The following is a 21,525-nucleotide window of genomic DNA, read 5'->3' as shown; positions in this document are numbered from 1 at the left end:
TTTTGATGGCTCTTATCAAAGAAGTCATAATGCTGCTTTGGGAGGAGTTGTCATTTATGATGCACAAGGAAAACTTGTAAGAAAAAAAGGTTGAGACTTGATGCAAATAGTAACACAATGAAGCAGAGTACATGGCTCTTGAAGGTGGCTTGCACATATGTTTACAATAGGGAATGAGACACCTACAAATCAAAGGAAATGCCTTGCTGGTTGTGAAGCAAGTATTGGGAGTATGGAAGAATAAGAATCCTAAAGTGAAAAATTTATGCTTCAAGGTGAAACTGTTACTCAAAACGTTTGAAGCATGGAATTTGCAGCATATTGAAAGGTCTCAAAATAAGGAAGCTCATGATGCTGCTCAAGAAATGATCACTTGTGTATGTGTGTTGAGAGCTAATGCCCCTGCATAACATGGAAGGGAAGTGTTATCAAAGGAGGTGGATTTTTTGTTGACAGGTGTTTTACCTGATCATCCAAAAATTATGCTTTTATATAAAAAGATAGAAAGTGAAAAAAAATGGTCTCAATGAGAGGTTCAATGGAGAGTTGGTGAGAATCTTGACAAAGATGACCCAGACACATGGGAAAACTTGCGATTCAGAGTTGCCTTGTGCATTATGGGCCTATAGAACTGCTATCAAAATAAGCACAAGGTTTTCTCCTTACCACTTGGTCTATGGCAAGGAAGCATTATTGCAAATTGAAGTGGAGATTCCCGCACTTAAATTGTTGTCATTGGGAGATGAAGAGCAAAGAGATAATTGGCAAAAAAGGTTATTGGATTTACAATGCTTGCAATTGGACAAAGTTTTGGCTTTAAGCTACTATGAGGAGTGTCAAAAAAAGCACAAATAAAGGCTAATGATTGTGTGAAGGATAAGGGAATTGAAAAGAGTGATCTTGTGTTGCGATACAATAGTAAGTTGAACAATACCTTTCAAAAAAAGTTTCAAATTAACTGGGAAGGTCCTTTTACTGTTGTGAACAAGTTTGACAATGGCACATATTAGCTGTCAGATTTGGATGGTGCACATCATAATACCGTGTTAATGGCTATAGACTAACGAAATATCCATCATGTTTAATGACAATTGTGACAGATGAGATGCTATCAATGGAGGAAGATAGTGTGAAGACATCCGAGGATGAAAATGAGGTTTTTGGGAATGAGCTACAATAGTTGTTCACCTTGGAAACCTCTGCTTGTCATGAATGATCAAGTGGGCTAGGGGGGGTTGGCGAGCTATGTTAGGCATTTTTTGGATGAGCATAAAGCTAGTAGATCATGCCAAAAATCTTGCTCACTAGCCTCATATATATATATGTGTACATAGTGCTTCGAGTCTTGGGAGTGACCATGTAAAAATTCATGTCCAAAGGTTTGGTTTTTTTGGGCCTGGGTACTAGTGTTTTGGGTTGTTCGAGTCTCCAAAACATGGTTTTCAATAAGTATTTTCAGCTGTGCTTCATAGCTTGTGAATCAGACTTGTACATCATGAGTTATATGCATCTCGAGGAATCCCAAACTCCGAGCCAAGTTTTTCGAGCGATGATAAAATCGAGCGAGTTAATGAGATGCACTTTATCAAAACACACATAACCAAGAGTTCTTGTAAGTCACTTATTTATATAAGTCACTTATTTCTTTGCTTGAGAGATTAAATAAATTGGTGGCTAAGTTTAAGAGTGGATATGCTAAGCAAGAGGTAGGTGCTAGCAAGCTTGACATTGGATAACTGTGAGCTTGTTCTTTTTTGTGTTTTTGCTAGCAACTAAAAGAAACCTCATAGCTTTTCCATTGCCCAAAGGAATTTTGTAAGTTTGTGAAAATATGTTTTCTCGAACACTAGGGTAACATTGCTGATATGTTCTCTGCAGGCCTTCTTGTGCATCAACGCTCGAACCCCCCCCTCTCCCTACTTTTGCACTATATTTAAGTAATTTTGAACTCTTTGCTCATGGGGAAACCTTATAGCTCACTATCGTGAATATTTTAGGGTGTTGAAAATTGAGACCATCACCTATTTGTTGCTATTTACTGACGAGTATCAATATCCTCATTGAGTTTTAATTAGCTTTTATGAGGAATCTACCAAGATTTCAAAGAGAAAATTGAAGGTCGTCTGCAGCGAGCTGCAAGCAAGAAGCTTGTGTTGCGTCGACTATTGCATGCTTGTCTTCCCACCTTTCTTCAAAAGGAGAGTCTCAATAAAATCCATCTCTCTCTCTCTCTCTCTCATAGTGCATGCAATAAAAACAAAGACTCTAGAGTCCAAACCCTCCTTTTGCATCCCAAAGACCTCTCTCTTTCTCTCTCTCTCTCTCTCTCTCTAAATGTGCAACACATCTTTGATGACTCTATGACAATTCATGTGATGTAGCCTTCACACAAAATGACCTTGCTTCTTCTCAACAAGATTGTCTGCCACCAAATCCACATCTAGTCTTGGCTTTTATCCTCACCCCCTTCCGACATGGCATGTAATCAAGTGCTTTCTCGTCGTATCCATGTTCAAAATCCCATGAAAGGTCCTTTTGATGCTTGCAATTTTCATTGGGATATCTTGCATGATTCCCATTCAAAGTATAGTGCCCTTCAAGTAGCTTATGTTCCTTGGAGCCGAATCGACGACTTTCTCATTGGGGAATGTGCAAAGGAGGATGCGCCGACACATTTCAATATACATTGGAAAAAGGTGAAGCAACCAAATGCATTAAGTAGGCCAACTATCGAATCACACCTTGCACAAATTGGATATTGGTGTGCTTTTGGACCCGATGACTATCGCGGTGAAGCTCCTAAACCTAACCCAAAAAGAAGAGGTCAAGAAGGCAAAAAAAAATCAGGATGTCAATGCCATTTTGTGGTTTCCCAATTCTATCTATACCCTAATGTTGCAAGGATAAACTTTATCCAATGGAATCATGTTGATGTAGATGACAATATTTGCCATGGTAAAAACTATCACGGATCCGAGAAGAGGCTACAATTTGCACCATGCTTATCGCAACAAATGAAGGACTGGATCTTAGACATGCTCCTCAAGGGCTTCACCCCACAACAAGTGTTTGCGCATCACATAGAGACGGCATAGAGAAATATGATGGGTGGCAGCCTACACACAAGTAGAGATTTGTTTCTCACAATGCGAGATGTCTTGAACATCTCTTGCAAGATGGAGGACATTACATTTCGCACAAGCGCTGATGATGCAACTAGCGTTCACAATTGGGTGATGGATAACCAAGCGCATGTTTATTTCTACCAACCCATAAGTTCTAGTGAAGACAAACCCTTTACTCTTGGAATTCAAACAAAATAGCAGCTGGACATCATGAGCAAGTACGGCCATGATAACTTGCTTGCCATGGATGCCACCTTTGGAACTAACAAGTACAAGGTATGGTTTAAAATTTAGGGATAGGTTTTTTACAAGTGTTCTACTTGCTATTGTATATTTACACTAAGTTTTCATGTGGTCTACAACTTTGTAGTTCCATCTTTACACCGTATTGGCTTTTGAGAGTATAGTTGAGAGTATAGTTGGGATTTTTGATGCTTTCCATGCATTTATTGGTGAGCAAATGTACCGAGGAAGACAACACAAGGAACTTGCAGATAATGTAATTTTCTTTTATGATATGTCATATGTGGAACCGAGAACTTCCATTGGTTGGGGTCGTGTAGCTCGTTTGTCACTTCCATCCTTTGACAACAAGGATTGGTCCCTGCCTACTTCGCAAACTAGTGAAGGCTTCAGGAATAAGTTGTTTTAGGATATACAAAAGTCCCTCAAGTATTCAATTGCCACAAAAATAGTTCGGCTCGCAGTATTTATGCCTCTTGAAGTGTTTGCAGTTTTTTTCTTCGATGAGCAAATAAGAACTACGGCAACAATGTTCATTTGCAAGTCTGAGAGCTGTTTGGACTTTTTAGATGATAACTGGGATAGGAAACAATCACAGAACAAAATCTGTATTTTGCAAAAGAAGTCCATAATTTGCAAGTTCATTATAAGCTCTCAAAATTTCTTAGTATCGTTTTACTATATTAGATATCATCTTCTTAGTGGGCAACTTATTCCACTCGACCAAGATACAGAGAACAACCTCGAGAAAAAACCTTTATCAATGGAGCTCTACTTTAGAGACAACCTACTTACTGTGATGGAGACAATGTCAAGCACAACTCTGGCACAGCTCAGGATAGATCTTACATGTGAAGAACTTCCACTTTTGCCGGAATTGTATGCATTCAGTCTCAACAATAGAAAGGTGCTTACTAAATCGATAAATTTTGATTGTCTTTAATACACTATGACTGAATCTAACTTTTTCTTCTTTTCAGATTCCAAGGCGCAAGGAGAAAACACTATGATTGTCTTTAATACACTATGACTGAATCTAACTTTTTCTTCTTTTCAGATTCCAAGGCGCAAGGAGAAAACACTATGATTGTCTTTAATACACTATGACTGAATCTAACTTTTTCTTCTTTTCAGATTCCAAGGCGCAAGGAGAAAACAACATTGTGCAAGGAGTCCATAACAAATACACTTCACTTAATTGCTTCCACCGGAAGCTAGGTCACATACCTTGTGCACGCAAAGAGCTTTGATGCCATGCAAACCATGATGTACTCTTCAAAATGACTAATGCAGAGATATTTTTTGGCGGTCAAACAATGTTTCAAAAATGTACATTTTCAATGTTTCAAAACTTTACATATTGTGTTGTTTCTGTCAAGAGTAATTTGCTCCCTTTCCCAGCTACTGTCCTCTCCCCCGGTTTGTGCCACTCGTCCCCTGTCCTCTCCTCCGGTTGCTCCCCTGCCCTCTGCTCCGGTTGCTGCTACCTTTGCCTCTGGGGACAGTGGTCTTGGGCATCCTTTCGCGTCGCTCGAAATCATGGGCCTCTTCCATGGCTTCCCATGCTTCTTGCACCTGTGAAGCTTCCCGCTATTCTTGCTCTTGTCGTCGACGTGCATCCCATTCCTCTACTTCTGCGGCGTCCTCATAATATTGGTGTATTGCTTCTTGCATATTTCGAACTTCTTCTTGAGTCTGATTGTGGCGTTGGGTCATTTCGTTAATGTGAGCCTCTTCAAACTCGTCAGCTCTCGCCGCTTCCTCTCTTGTGTGTCTGTTTACCGAGATTATAATATGCTGGATGGCCATTACAAAAAAATGTCGCACATCGTTGTTGGTGTAGTTATGTAATCGAAGTTCCTGTAGAAGCGTGATACAGACATCTGTTGCTTCATACATACGTTGCAGCAAACAATAAAACAGCAGATTACTTACGTTTGGTATATCCATAATTTGACTGATGAGCAACACGGCATTTAAACAGGTTCGCCAGCCACACAGCTATAGTCCTCAGTCTGCGTGGGCACGGTTACCCGTTCGTGCTTGACTACATTTCCTAGATCATGTTCTAACAAAAGATGCTCTACACAACATACGAGTTTTTTCGCGGCACTACATACATAACCACTTGAGTCAGCAACACATTCCAAAGAGACACTACACTGCTTTCCAAATGTACCCAAATAGACCTTACGTTTTTACACGACCGTGAAACGCCCTGCTTTGCCCGGAGTTTGCGTAGTAAACAATCTTAGCTTCCATGTCAAATAACATCAGACTCCAATGATCACTACAAAGACACCATCAAAGATGAGGAGAGATTTGCAATGCAAGATGTTTTTTACAAGGCAAGAATATACTCACGATTGATTGTACGCAGTGAGCAGAAAGCGCGCTAGATCAAAGTTGACTCTGCTAAACCAGTTCATCAGACTCAAAAAGGAAACTGAGTTGTTCTGTAGATAAGGCGATATCAGCAGATCTATTACGTATACTTTCTCTTGAACCTCAGGGGGCAGAAGCGAGACAGCGTGGCTAACATGAACAAATGGCAAAGATTAGACTTGAAGACGTCAATACCGAGCGAGTGGGGCAGCTATCGAATTCCATACGCCACTGATTCGCTTGGTATTGACCATTGTCTTGGCTGAAATGAAGAACTTGATGACTACCTTAACACTAGGTTGGTAACCTAACAGGACATAAAAGTGTCCTTTCAGGGTTTTGAAAAAAACTCCAAAACCATAGTAGATCCACTCATTTTGTAAAATCCTTTCATGAGGTTATAGTTCAAGGCCTACTACACATGGAAAAAATAAGAAACTTGTAAAATTTCTCATCTTTTGGTCACACCAAGCCTCCAAAGTTGATGGACCAGTGCATTTTCATCAAAACAATCATTTCTTACGTTTTGTTGCATAAAAATAAGATTAGGGATTTTTGTAGGACATGAGATAAATTCCCTAGTTAACTTCAATGGGTTGGTGATCAAAACATATGATTGATTCTCACTCACTACTTTTTGTTTTGCCAAAATAAATAGGTACAAAAAAGTTGAATTTTTACCATTCTGCAAACATATCATCAAAGTTTCTATAGCCACGCTCAATACAAATAATATATGCATGTTTTCTTAGTTCCCTATTGTCCTTTATGTTCATAAGGAGCCATGGAGCATGTCAAAAGAGTAATACATCTCTTACCAAGGGGAATCTTGGGGACAAAGATGAAGTGTTAAATACAACAAACATGAAAAAACTAGGTTCAACATTATGAGTTGTAGAATCCCATAGAAACTATTCAATATCTAGCCAAATATGATCCTTATGACTAGATATGGTTACTACCTACAAAATGCATGTAGTTGTCACAAGAAACTAACAATATTGAAAAAGCTATACTTGATATGTTTCGTTTTCTTCTATAATTGAAAAAATCAACCATCGTTGTGTACTATGCAAAATAGGGTATTAGGTGCCCCAAAACTCAAGGAATGTTAGCTTTATGTTACAATATGCGACATAGAAAATAAAAAATGCATTTGGATATCATGAAATCCACCAAAAAAATCATAGAAGAGCTAAAATTGGCTAAAAAATAGGATTTGACAATTTTTGTAATATGGTCATAACTTATAACTTTAATATTTATTTCTCCCTAGAAGCATCAGGACATGTTGAGGACTACTAAAGAAGTTCTCTAGCATTATAGACCTCACAAACATGAATTCTAGAGTGGTGTAGTTGCAAAAAGTTGAAAAAAGCCAAAAATAGGACCCGTTTTTTCACACAGTTTAGGTTGTGAAATGTTGTGCAAGGAAAATGTTAAAGATGGAATTGATATTCCAAAAAAATGTCGAGTTTTTTTCAGCTCATGAGACAACTTTCTAGATAGATAGCACCTCAAAATTCATTTTGAAACTCTTGAAATAATTCAGGGAAAATGGTCACTTAACAGGACATAAAAGTGTCCCAGGACATAAAAGTGTCCCATTATCAACCTAGTGTTAAAGACATGGGTTAATACCGAGCGAGTCAGCGGCGGATTCCAATTCCATAAACAATTGACACGCTTGGTATTGACCCATGTCTTTAAGGTAGTGAACCATTATAAAGAAAAACTTGGCAACTGCCACAGAGACATGGGTCAATACCGAGCGAGTAGTACCAAAATTCAATTTCATTACCCACTGTCTCGCTTGGTATTGACCCATGTCTCGGTAGAGACCCATTTAATGAGCATAAGAATTAAAGAGCATGAGAATTACCACAAAGCAACATTGACGACCTCATTTGTTGCGAGCGAGTCGGTGAAATTGCGCATGCACATGAAGTCTACATTATCGAGGTTGGTAATGCAGGCCTCCTCTGACCTTGCAGGCAGCTGTATGTGCGCACGCAGAGGCGCTGAGTTCAACAAAATTCTCAACTCCTCTTCATTCTCCTTGTTGATTTTCTCTAAAATAATTGACTCATCCGAAACGTTGGATGGCCCTTCTGATGCAAAGCCTTGCCCTTCCCTTTCTTGAGTTGGCTCCCTGGCTGCCTCAGGCTCCTCCCTAACAGCCTCCCTAACAGCCTCAGGCTCCGGATCATTTTCCTTCAATATTGGTTGCTCCATAGATGCCTCAGGCTCCACCTTGACCTGCTCTTGTCCCTCATCATCCACAATGGGTTGCGGATACTCCATGACTTGCTCATTTTGGTGTCTAGCTGGATCCTCGATAACTGTCTCTCTTTCTTCCATGACTGCCTTGGGGTCCACTCTGGCTTGCTCTTGGCCCTCTGCGGCTATCTCAGCCTGCCCATCTGTGTCGTTTCTCTCGACCCATGATCGGGTCCTTCTACTGTTTGTTTCGTTTGGTACTGGCAGAAGCAACCCATCGTAGCGGAAACGAAGCCTATGAAGAGTATCAAAATCCCGCGGCATGATAGTGACCCAGTGTGCATGGGCAGCCAGGATATATCCATCGCTGAAGAATTCCACTAGGTAGTCCTCAACAATTTCTTGAAGGCAGAGGAGTGCACTGCTGGCCCATCGCATGCAGACTCTCCACTGCTCGCAAATCTCCCGCACTACTCGCTGGAAAGGGAGACGTGGAATAGCAGGTTGAACGTGTTGTTCTATCCTGCGCAGCTCTTGCAGTACACCTCTGTGCGCCTCATCCTGCTTGAGCATTCAAAGATTCACGTGTTGCCCTCCTAGCGTAGGCCTTAACACGAGGCATCTCTACAAATACAATAACACCAAAAGACAATTTATTTGTCAGCACAAGGGACTTCAGATTTAAGGAAAGGTCAGTACCAAGCGAAAAGATGGATAGGAAAGAGTTGCCTTGCCTTATTCACTCGGTAGTGACCTCAGAAAATAGTAATGGTAGACATGACTTATATGTTCTGAGGTCACTACCGAGCGAATAGGTGCATAGGAAAGAGTTTGCCTTGCCTTATTCGCTCGGTAGTGACTTCAAAAGTAGTAATAGTAGATATCACTTACATTTTTTGAGATCACTACCAGGCGAACAGGTTTGCAACCCGTGCAAAAAAATACCTTATTCGCTGGGTGGTGACCTCAGAAAAGTGTACAAGCAAGCGAACAAGTTTGCATCCGCTGATACAAAATAGCAATGTGAAGGAGATCTTAAATCGATGCGGTTCTAACTGTCATGTCGTTCCCTCCGATCACCTCCCCTAATATCGGGGGGATGATACCATTGATTCTCTCTCCCACGTCCACCTCTCATGAAACCTCATGGCAGTACCACCCTCTCATGAAACCTCATACCCAGGCTCTGCTTTTTAGGATTGTCTGAAAGTCTATTTAAGAAGCAGTTGTTTCAGAACCTCCATTAGGAAAAAAATGGACTCTCCATGGGCCTTGTAAGAATCCCTAATTTAAAGGAAGCCTGCCAAGATTAAGGGGGACAAAGGCTTTGAATGGGGCTATTTTGGTAGGGTCTCCTCCACCTTTGACCCCTAAAAAGGTAGGGGGAAGGAGTAACCATTTAAAAAGTAGGGAAGGGGGGGGTAAACCATTGACGGGCGCAAAGCAGACCCCGAACCCTGACGGCCTCTAAAACGCCAGGGGCCGAATGGCTCGCCTCGAGCTTGCCACGGTAAAGCGAATAGGGGGCACCACCTACCTTTGAGCGGCTAGGACGCAAAGCCCACGATGATATGAACATCGCAAGCCTACACACACACACACACACACACAGAGAGAGAGAGAGAGAGAGAGAGAGAGAGAGAGAGAGAGAGAGAGAGAGAGAGAGAGAGAGAGAGAGAGAGAGAGAGAGAGAGAGAGAGAGAGAGAGAGAGAGAGAGAGAGAGAGAGAGAACACTTGCAATTGATAAAAACAACCTCGGGGGTGTGAGGGTGAATTATTTCTGCAATATTTACAAGGTGGCATGCCGTGGTGGTAGAGAGGTAGGGGGAAGAGATGGTGCAACCTACTTGGTGCGTTCTCTAGGGTGACTCAATGACTGCAAATGTTCATTGCCAAGAGCGTGCATACGTGTGTGCATCGACCATTGGAGTCGAGAGATGGGTGTGAGTCCCTTCACATGGTGCAATTTCCAAGGCAAACCCAACACACAAGACCCTAAACCCTCTCCCCGTGATGGTGATGGTGTCAATCCCTCCCACTACACTCTACCCAATGCTTGGTTCCACATAAGTTTCCCCCCCCCCCCGATAGTGACCTCTCAATGCTAATTTATAGGTGTTGGCTGCTTGGATTATGGTAATCCCAGTGTGGTTAGGGTAATCTTAATCGGGGAGACAAAGCAAGTGGTGGGCCCGGAGTGGTTGACCCTTGCTTTGTTTTGGGGATGGTTATTAAAAGATGGGAATCTCTAGGTGGGCCTTTGTTATCCTCACCTAGAGAGAGGATATTTACAAAAAGGGAAATTTACAATGGCTTGGGTGAAAACTGAAGATAATGGTAAAATAACCTAAAATTACTGAGATGGCATCGAGGTTGCGTGTTGCTGGCAAATGGCGAGCTGCCGGTGCATTGGTGTCGAGCGTACTTCTTTTCGGAGTCGGCCGGGGCATGCCTTCGGTGCATTTTCTGTTTTTGTCGTTGGCGGCGCGTGCTTTGGATCCTTCTTCTTCCGTTTGTCGATGTCGTAGGCCTTTATGCATGTGTGTATGTATGTATGTGTGGGAGCATGTGTGTGTGTATATCTTTTTTTGTGTGGCTGAGTGCGTATATGTATATGTATGTGCGCATGCGTGCGTGGGAATAGGGGAAAGGAGGGGGGTTATATAATGTATATATATATATATATATATATATATATAGTGTGGGAGCATGTGTGTGTGTATATCTTTTTTTGTGTGCTGGGGAGTGCGTAAATGTATATGTATGTGCGCATGCGTGCGTGGGAATAGGGGAAAGGAGGGGGGGGTTATATAATGTATATATATATATATATATATAATATATATATATATAATATATATTTTTCTCTATTTTTCCTTTTTTCCGTGGCGGATGGCGGACTGTTTGCGCATGGCGGAAGGAGAGGGGGCAGGAGTGTGGTGGGTGTGTGTGTGTGTGTGTTTGTCAACTGCTGCCGAAGGCGAGTGTGTGTGGGTGTGTGTGATGCTGCTGCTGCGCGCGATGAGTGTGTGTGAGTGTGTGTGTGCTGCGGGCTGCGAGCGAGAGAGTGAGTGTGAAGTGAGTAGTGCTACGGACTGCGCATGGGAGAGAGAGGAGAGGGGGGGAATATATCCGCGGGCTGTGGGGAGAGAGAATGAGGCCGAAGGAGGGTGGGGGGGGGGGGGGGGGGTGGGTGGGGCGGTGGAGGAATAATTGCGGGCTGAAGAGGAAGGGGGGGGGGGAGGGGTAGGATAGGGTAGAGGGTAAAGGGTAATGGGAGAGGGGTGAGTGTAAGAGTGAGGGGGGGGGGGGGTCTCACGCGGCTCACACCGAGGGAGCACGAGAGAGGGGTTGGGGGGTTTCTTCCTAATCTCTGCCTGGCCGGGAGGGTAAATCGGGGGGGGGGGGGAAGAGGGGGAGGATGGTATGTAAAGAAAATGGGGGGGGAGAGTGCGAGAGTTTTATCTGATGCCCGTGGGGCGGAAAGGGAAAGATGAGTTACGGTGGGGGGGTACTGAGAGTGGGGGGGGGGGGGGGGGGGGGTGAAATGAGTTTTTTCTTTTTTTTTCTTTGATTTTTCGAAAGCCGGCTATCATTAGCCCTCTCTCTTTTGGCTAGAGGCATTCATGCTTCTAGCCCTTCTTCAGTTTCTTCAGCTGTAGAGTTAGAGGGTTCTCCCTCTTCTGGAATGTCTAGCATGAATTCTGGGTCAAACCTAAGAAAATACCTCTTCAGTCTCCATCCATTGACTCTAGTCTTAGGAATTCTCCCATTTGCCTCCATCAGCTTATAGCTGCCGTTGTCGTAGCGTTTCTTGATGATGAATGGTCCTTCCCATCTGGGCTGAAATTTATTATCCTTCCTGGTATCAAATCTGTTGTCGTATCGCAGCACTAACATGCCTTTTTCCAGTCCTTTCTCTTTAAGCCCTTGATTGAAAGTGAGTCGGCGTCTTTCTGCCTGTGCCGCATAGTGATTGATTGCTTCTTCCCTATCCAGTTGTAGTCTCTCTAGATCCAAGATGTGGTTTCTAAGGTTTACGATTGGACGGTGGGTTTGGCTGGCCAAGACTCGTAAGCTGGCTATTTGTACCTCAATGGGTAGAATTGCCTCCTTCCCATAAACTAGATGGAAAGGGGTGAAACCTAGTGATGTTGAGAACGTTGTTCTGTAGGCCCAAAGATCTGCCATGAGATGTTTATCCCAATCTCCCATATGGTTGTTCACCTGTTTGGTGATGATCTTGCAAATCATTCCACTTACTTTCTCTACCAGACCATTGCATTGTGGATAATATGGTGTGGAATGCCGACGTGTGATGCCTAACTTCTTCATCAGTTCTCCTACCACATCAACTCTGAATCCTGGTCCTCTATCTGATATTATCTCAAGAGGAGTGCCAAAACGGCAAACGATATGCTCAAAAATGAACTTTGCCACCTCTTGGGCTGTAATGCGGGTGGTGGCCGTTGCTTCTGCCCATCGCATCATGTAGTCTACCCCCACAATGATGTATAGTTCACCTGATTGGGCCCTTGGTAAGGGACCAATTGCATCTATTCCCCATTTCTCAAACGGACCATATGAAATGATAGGGGTTTGTGGCTCGTAGGTTAGCGTGCGATCACTGGCCACTTGACAGGTCTTACATGTTCTACACCAATGGTGTACATCTCTGTTCAAACTAGGCTAAAAGTATCCTGCTTGTAGAATCTTCCTACTGGTGATATCTAGAGCAAAATGACCACCGTAGACGCCGTCATGGCAGCTTAAGATTACCTCGGTGATTTCACTGGAGGTTGGCACCCCCGCCTGAGAATTTGATCTTTGCCCTTACAATACAAGTGGTCGTCTATAAGGCGATACCTAGTAGCCTTCCTTACCAGCCATTGTTTTTGGCCTTTCGTGTGTCCTGTTGGACATTCCCCTGTATTCACGAAGTTGATGATATCAAGCATAGCATCACTGCCTTGAAAGAGGGGTATCTTTAATTTGATTGCTCCTATGGAAGAATCTTGTATTCTTTCTTTAGCTAGTGCATCTGCCTCTTGATTTTCTGCTCTGGGAATGTGGAAGAGTCTTACCGCTTCAAACTTCTTCAGACGGTCCTTAACTTGGCGAAGTTGACCAAGTAAAACCTGATTCTTGCACTCCCAGGTGCCATTTATCTGCCTTATCAAAAGTAAAGCGTCGCCGAACACATTCAAGCGCTGAATTTTGTGTGAAATACATTGTTGCAACCCAAGGATTAGGGCTGCATATTCTCCCTCATTGTTAGAGTGGGAGTGTGATAACTGCCCCATGGAGAATACTCTTTCTTGCGATTCATTGAAAATGACCATGCTTGCTGCAGACTGATCCATTGTTCTCTTGTATGCTCCGTCAAAGAAAAGAGAGTGAGCTCTCTCTAGCTTAGGGCTCTCTTTATATTGTGTTCCTTCCTTTGCTTCCGTGTTGACCTTCAGTTTCCTCTCGTAGTGGCGATGAGTGAGAATTCCTGCTAGACTAGCCCTGGTGGAGTTTTCTACTTGCATGGTGTAATCAAACTCTTGTAGTCTAATTAACCACTTTGAGATCCTAGATGAGACATCCATGTGTCGCATTACATAAGGAAAAACCTCTTCCATTGTCAGGATTACAAATGGTCTAGGCAAGAGATAGGAGCAGAATTTCGTGGTAGCAAATATCAGTGCTAGAATCATGTGTTCTACTTCGGTGAATCCCTTCTCTGATGGGGTCATGACCCGACTAGAGAAGTAAATAGGGCGCATGAAAGAAGTTTTGGGATCATTTTGCATTAGTACTGCTCCCAGAGTATCATTTCCCACACTAGGGTTCACATAGAATGGATTGTCCCACTTGGGGGGTGAAATAGTGGGAAGCTTAGATAGGACTTGCTTTACCTCAGTGAACTGCTGTTCATTCTCTTCACTCCATGAGAAAACATCCCTTTGGGTGAGTTGTTGTAGGGGAAGGACCACTTGAGATAGCAGGTGAATGAACCTGCTTAAATATCTTACCTTCTGAAGGAAAGAAACCAACTGCTTGGCGGTGGTGGGAGATGATAAAGATACTAGAGCTTGAATTTTGCTAGGGTCAGCCTTGATTCCTTTTGCTGAAATTACATGACCAAGGAGAGTGACCTTGCTCTCACCAATGTGACACTTGTCCACGTTGAGTTGGCCACCCAGGGTTTGTAGCCTGGTTAAGCCATCATAGAATTTGCTTAAATGAAGGGCTCGTGAGCTATAGATGCAAAAATCATCTATGAAAACCCGTATTGATGTTCCAAAGTAGGGTTGGAAAACAAAGGTCACATAGCGTTGAAATGTGGCTGGGGCGTTGGTGAGACCAAATGGCATCACTCTGTAGGCGAAACATCCCCAAGGTGTGATGAAGGTTGTCTTCTTCTGATCCTCCTCCACAATGCTAATTTGGAAGTATCCTGAGTAGCCGTCGCATATTGTGTAGCGTTCGTGACCTGCCACTTCATTGAGTATTTCGTCCTGGAATGGGAGGGGGAAATGGTCCCTCTTCGTGGCTGCATTGAGAGGTTTATAATCCACACAGACTCTCCATTTACCATTTTTTTTTGGTGTGACTACTATTGGGGAGACCCATTCTGAGTCTTCGACAGGGTAGATGAAACCTGCTTGTAGCAAACTCCTTACTTCTTTAAGCAATGCCTCTTGTTGAATCACTCCAAGTCTTCTGAGCTTCTGTACTACGGGTTTACTGCCTTCCTTGAGTTTTATGTGGTGCTGCACTACTATAATTCCTGTGATCTTATCATAGCCATCAATGAACAAAGTAGTGAAGTTGCCTAACATAGAGACATACTCCTTCCTCTCTTCATTGGTTAACTCATTTGAGAGCATTTTTTGTAGCTTACTTGCATCCTCCAATGACTGCTTACCTGATGGTCCCTCTTCATTTGCTAAGGTTGCTTCAGATTGTGTTAATTTTTTTGGGTCTTTAAGAACGACTCCCATTACTTCGATGCTACTGTCACTCCCGTCGGTGGTGGTTGTGTCTTCTCCTGAGGTAGACGAGGAGTCGCTGATGGACTCGTCTTCTGAAGCCTCCAAGATCATATTGCGTTGCTTCCCAGTCCTCATGTTTAGAATATGGACTTCCCTTTAGCATCCTTCATCTGGATCATCCCGATGCTCCAGTCTTGTTTTGCTTCCATGGCCATAAGCTAAGGCCTTCCAAGAATGATGGGGTAGCCCTCTCCTTTGTGTGGCATGACAAAGATGTCTACCTCCACTTCCGTATTGAATGCTTTTACTTTAACCGCATTTATAATGCCTACGCATTTTACTCTTACATTGTTTGCCATCTTGGCTCGGTAGGGTGCCGGCCTACTTACCTCTAGACCTAGATGGTGCATCATCTTTTCACTCATGACGCATATTTGCGTGCCACCATCTATGTAGACGTTTGAAATCCGCTGCCCTTTGATGTGAGCGTCCATGGTTGGCAAGATGTCGTCGAGATCCCTCCCAGAGATAGCCTCAACTATCCGTGGTTTTGATTTCCTGGTACTTACCATCTTCGTCCATTGCCTCCTCATTCTTGGTGCAAGGTGGAGTAATTGGGGCCACGTTATCTTCGGGCCCTGCATTAACACATCCTGAACTAAGCCATAGGGTTGTGCCTCCTCACCTAGTGAGAAGTCCACTATGTCTATCTTCCGCCGCGGTTTAGCTGCTTGCTTGCTAGACTCGGCTTTCCCTTTCATCTTCTCTTCCTTTTGAGATGCCTCCTCGTGCCTCGCTCGTTTCACTCCCATAGAATCCACTTCTTCTACCTTCGCTTTTCCTTTGTGCTTATCTCGAGCTGACTCTTCTACCTTCACCTTCCTTTTAGCCTCTAAGCTAATGATACTCACCGCTTGGTTCACCGCAGGTGGTGGGGGTAGTGGCGGAATGAGAGGTTGGGGTGGTGGTTGCTGTTGTATAGGTGGTCGCAGGATTTGGATTGCTGGGATTGGTCCTGGCTGTCTTGGTGGTGGTCTTACTCTTGGCGGAGAGATCTGATTCTGTCTCCCCCCTCTATTAAAGTTCTGCCTTCTTGGGTGTGGGCAGTAGTACATTCCATGGCCGTCTTCTCCGCAATTGTAACAGTGATATTCTGGGTTCTGCCTTCGTTGTCCTCTTCCTTGTTCTGGATTTCTGCCAGATGCATGCCCTTGCTGCACCAGATGCACAGATAAACTCTCTAGTTGGGTGGTGATGCGACTCAGCAGGTCTTGCTACTCCTCTGCTGTCTCCTGTGGTTGGACTCTATGGTTGGCTGTTGCAGCCACTGGGGTTGGTCGGGCCAAGCTTGTTTCCTCTGACTCGTTTACTCTTGCTTGCATGCGCAGCTTCTTGTCTTTAAGGCGGGCTACTTCGACTGCCAACTCATATGTTGCAGGAAGACTTCCCTTCACCTTCTCTCTAAGCGGCGACCATAGACCAGCAATGAAACGGTCCTTCTTCAGGAAATTAGGAGCTCCTTCACCTTCTTCCAGTGTGGCAACCCATCTCTCCCATAGGTCCACAAACTTTGATTCATAGGTGGCGTACTCCAGCAGGCCTGCCTGCTTTAATTCTGTCAATAGCTGCCATAGCTTCTCCGAGTTTGTGCCTCCACCAAACCTCTTCACAAAAGCAGCCTTAAACACATCCCCATGCATTCTTGGTAGCCTGGGTAATTCATTGTACCAGGACTTGGCCTCTACTTTCATCAGTAGAGGAAAAAATTCTAAGTCGTGAAGCGTCGCCATCTTTGTTGGAGACGAACAATGCCTCTTTCAGGGGCGAATGGATAGCTAAAACATGATAAAAATAGAGACATTAAAGGAATGATGGTAATCTAGTATGGGGAGAATGATGGGTTCGGGGAATTGAGGATTTCTCCTACTACTGCCGCACCAAAAGGTAGACGATCTCTGTTGGTAGAAGACTTTCCTATCCACATAGATGTTTACATGCATATGCTGCAGGATCTGACTGGAATGCCGTCGGCCGTTTTCCATTATGCACAAAGGTGAAATACCTACTTACACTCTTACCGTGCCAGTGTTGATGAGTCGGCACATCCGCAAGAGGTCATCACCTTTCATGGGTTCTACCCTTCCTTCGTTGCTCAGCACGTACGGGGTATGGCGACGCGTCTGACCACTCCCAGTCTCTTGCTAACAGCAATTGTAGGTAATTTACGTAATCGGCCTGCTGCATGAATTCTACTCCATTCCGTTGCAGCTCATCTCCAGCCCACTGGGTCTCTCCCGTGGTAGAGAGCTTCTTCATGATAAGTTGTACAGGGAAGGGAGGGAGGTCCTCCACTCGCTTCCCAAAACAGCGAGAGCAGTAGCCGAACCACTCCTCTCTAGGACATGGGAATCTTCTCATCACTTCTTCTTCTGGATTGTCGAAGTGGATTGGTAGCACTCGCATGCGTCGTGCAAATCGGTAGGCGACCTTCCGCCGCTTTTTTTCGGGTGACTTCTTCTTTGACAAAGTGGGTACAACTCGACTCTCTAAGCTAGAAGCACTTGCTTGGCCAGATGCTTCTCCCTTCGGGGTCATGTGTTTCCAGGCTAGCCTATTTTCTCCTTGTCCTTAGCTCGAGCAGCCCCTTTAGGACACTTCGGGGTTTTATCTTTGACTGCTGTCTCTTTAGGGAAAAGAGGCCTTACTGTCTGCTCTCCTTCCTTGACGTGAATGACCTCCTTGCGATGAATGTCAATGTAGAAGACTTTAGCCCTTCCGCTGCCTTCGTTGCAGGCACTCATTGACCGTGTGCCTTGGTTGACAACAGTGATGGCACCTCACCAATCTCCTACCTGATGCTTTCGATTTATAGTTAGAACGAGCGATACGAGATGGAGAATTTACCTCTTGAATGTTGATGACACTGCAGCCTAGCAGCAGCACCTCAATGAAGGCGGCTAGGGCCTCCTTCGTCTCTTCTTCTTCCGTCCTCCAGTTAGAAAATTCCTTTAGCCACTTGTCCATGATTGATAGTGGGCGTCACTTTCAGCATTGTAAACTGAAGGGGTCTTAGAAAAGCCCTCCTCCGTGGGGGCACCAAAATGACAGACGCAAGGCAGACCCCGAACCCCGACGGCCTCTAAAATGCCGGGGCCGAATGGCTCGCCTTGAGCCTGCCACGGTAAAGCAACAGGGGGCACCACCTAGCTTTGACCGCTAGGACGCAAAGCCCACGATGATATGAACACCGCAAGCCTCTACACACACACACACACACACACACACACAACACACACACACACAAGAGAGAGAGAGAGAGAGAGAGAGAGAGAGAGAGAGAGAGAGAAGAGAGAGAGAAGAGAGAGAGAGAGAACACTCGCAATTGATAAAAACAACCTTGGGGGTGTGAGGGTGAATTATTTCTGCAATATTTACAAGGTGGCATGCCGTGGTGGTAGAGAGTAGGGGGAAGAGATGGTGCAACTACTTGGTGCGTTCTCTAGGGCGACCCAATGACTGCAAATGTTCATTGCCAAGAGCGTGCATACGTGTGTGCATCAATCTTTGGAGTCGAGAGGTGGGTGTGAGTCCCTTCACATGGTAAATTTTCCAAGGCAAACCCACCACACAAACCCTAAACCCTCTCCCCGTGATGTGATGGTGGTCAATCATCCCTCCCACTACACTCTACCCAATGCTTGGTTCCACATAATTTCCCCCCCCGATAGTGACCTCTCAGTGCCAATTTAGGTGTTAGCTGCTTGGATTATGTAATCCCGTTGTGGTTAGGGTAATCTTATCGGGAGACAAAGCAAGTGGTGGGCTCGGATTGTTGACCCTTGCTTTGTTTTGGGGATGGTTATTAAAAGATGGGAATCTCTAGGTGGGCCTTTGTTATCCTCACCTAGAGAGAGGATAACAAAGCAAGTGGTGGGCCCGGAGTGGTTGACCCTTGCTTTGTTTTGGGGATGGTTATTAAAAGATGGGAATCTCTAGGTGGGCCTTTGTTATCCTCACCTAGAGAGAGGATATTTACAAAAAGGGAAATTTACAATGGCTTGGGTGAAAACTGAAGATAATGGTAAAATAACCTAAAATTACTGAGATGGCATCGAGGTTGCGTGTTGCCGGCGAATGGTGAGCTGCCGGCGCGTTGGTGTCGAGCGTACTTCTTTTCAGAGTCGGTCGGGGCATGCCTTCGGTGCATTTTCTGTTTTTGTCGTTGGCGGCGCGTGCTTTGGATCGTTCTTCTTCCGTTTGTCGATGTCGTAGACGTTTATGCATGTGTGTATGTATGTATGTGTGGGAGCATGTATGTGTGTATATCTTTTTTTTTTGGTGGGGAGTGTATATGTATATGTATGTGCACATGCCGTGCGTGGGAACACGGAAAGGGGGGGGTTATTATAATGGTATATATATATATATATATATATATATATATAATTTATATATATTTTTTCTCTCTTTTTTCCTGTGGCGGATGGCGGACTGTTTGCGCATGCAGAAGAGAGGGGAGGAGTGTGGGTGGTGTGTGTGTGTGTGTTTTCAACTGCTGCCGAAAGGCGAGTGTGTGTGGGTGTGTGTATGCTGTGACTGCGCGCGAGAGAGTTGTGTGATTGAGTGGTATGCTGCGGACTGCGCATGGAGAGAGAAGAGTGGGAGAGAAGGTGTGGTGGGGTGTGTGTTGGCTGCTGCCCAAGGCAAGAGAGATAGAGATTTGCACTGGCGGCATCCGATGAGAAAGAGAGAGAGAGAGAGAGAGAGATTGGCGTGGCGGCAAGGCTTGAGGGAGAGGGATTAGGGATAGAGAGGGTGTGTGTGTGGCTGCAGCCGCAAGGCCAAGAGAGATAGAGTTTTGCACTGGCGGCATCCGGATGAGAAAGAGAGAGAGAGAGAGAGAGAGGTTGGCGTGCTGCGGCAAGGCGTTGAGAGGGAGAGGGGGATTAGGGATAGAGAGAGTGTGTGAGGGAGAGTGAGGGGAGAGAGGGGGTATAGTTGGCGTGCTGCGGCAAGGCGTGAGAGGGAGAGGGGATTAGGGATAGAGAGAGTGTGTGAGGGAGAGTGAGGGAGAGAGGGGGTATGGCGGGGCATGGGTTTGTTTGGGTGAGAGGGAGAGGGGGAGGGTGGTGTGTCTTGCATGGGCTTAAGGACGAAGGACAACGAAGTCAATGGGGGGGGGGGGGGAGGGGGGGGGGGGGGTGGTCTCACGCGGCTCACACCGAGGGAGCACGAGAGAGGGGTTTCTTCCTAATCTCTGCCTGGCCGGGGAGGGTAAATCGGGGGGGGGGGGAAGAGGGGGAGGATGGTATGTAAGAAAATGGGGGGGAGAGAGTGCGAGAGTTTTATCTGATGCCCGTGGGGGGGAAGGGAAAGATGAGTTACGGTGGGGGGGTACTGAGAGTGGGGGGGGGAGGGGGGTGAAATGAGTTTTTTCTTTTTTTTTTCTTTGATTTTCCGAAAGCCGGCTATCACCATTTGAAAAGTACTGGGGTAGGGGATCTTCTCTCTTTAGATTTTTGGCCAACTTGTAAGTGGCCTCTTAACTCTCCCATGCCACCTAAGCAAATCCGTGGGTCAAAGAGGTCAAAAAAATGACTTTTTTCAAAAACTTTCAAAAAAACTCTATTCCCCCCTAAAAAGTACCCCCAACATATACACACAATAAAAAAAAGATTTTTAAGTTAAATTACTCATAATTCAACATTTTTTGACTCCCTCCAAAACTTTTAGGAAATTTCCCCCAAAATTGAAAACTTTCCCTCTTAATCTAAGCTCCTCTCCTACACCCATCCCCCTTGCACCTGCACCTGCTGCTGCACCTACACACCCATCTCTCGATCCTTCAAGCTCCATCTCTCCATCCTACAAGCTCTATCTCTCCATCCTTCAAGCTCCATCTCTCTATCCTACAATGCCTCTTGACGACGTGACCAATGTCCCAGCAAGCTCTTCATGCGGTAGGTCTCCAAGGATTTTCCTACGCCTACCTCAAGAGTATGTTCCGACAAAGAAAACATGCTTGGGTACATTACCTTCAGCGAACGAACGCCGCACTCAAGGGGAGAAGAATGTGGATCTCTAGACAGACGGATGCTTGTATCCAAAGGATCCTTCTCTCAATGTTCATCTGTCTTTTACAAACATTCCATCACTGTTGCAATACGTTGGAAATGGAGAGCAAGGTTTGTTGGGCTACTGCAAGAGACTCAATAAACACGAGATTGCGCGGTCCGAGATCTACTTGCGTCATTGGCAGTTGCTCAATGGGAGTTTCCACAATCTTCAAGATCAGATGCAAACAGCTACTAGTGCGCTTGAGGAGGCAAAGAGCACCATCACAACCAAGGAAAATGTAATTAAAAAACTTGAGGATACTCTTTCACACATGAAGAGTACTGCCATGGGAGGTAGGGTGAGGAAACGAGAGTTGTCCGAAATTCAGACTCTTGCACCACGTGGAGGTGCAAGAAAACGAAGGGTGACAGCTATGAGGTAACATGTTCTGTCCCTCATGTTGTTTAAGTCTAATACCGCTCATCATTGTTGTTTTGGGCAATAGGACCTT

General features: G+C 44.8%; 1 pseudogene; it reads left to right on the top strand.

The window, feature by feature from the left end:
* Positions 1 to 2,474: 2,474 nt before the first annotated feature.
* On the top strand, positions 2,475 to 5,375 carry LOC147419366 (uncharacterized; annotated as a pseudogene).
* The last annotated feature ends 16,150 nt before the right edge of the window (positions 5,376 to 21,525 follow it).

The sequence above is a fragment of the Adiantum capillus-veneris genome, chromosome 29 (genome assembly GCF_014529385.1).
Source record: "Adiantum capillus-veneris isolate H3 chromosome 29, ASM1452938v2, whole genome shotgun sequence".
NCBI lineage: Eukaryota > Viridiplantae > Streptophyta > Polypodiopsida > Polypodiales > Pteridaceae > Adiantum > Adiantum capillus-veneris.
Note: the sequence above shows the minus strand (reverse complement) of the source record. Positions and strands in the feature narration are given on the sequence as shown.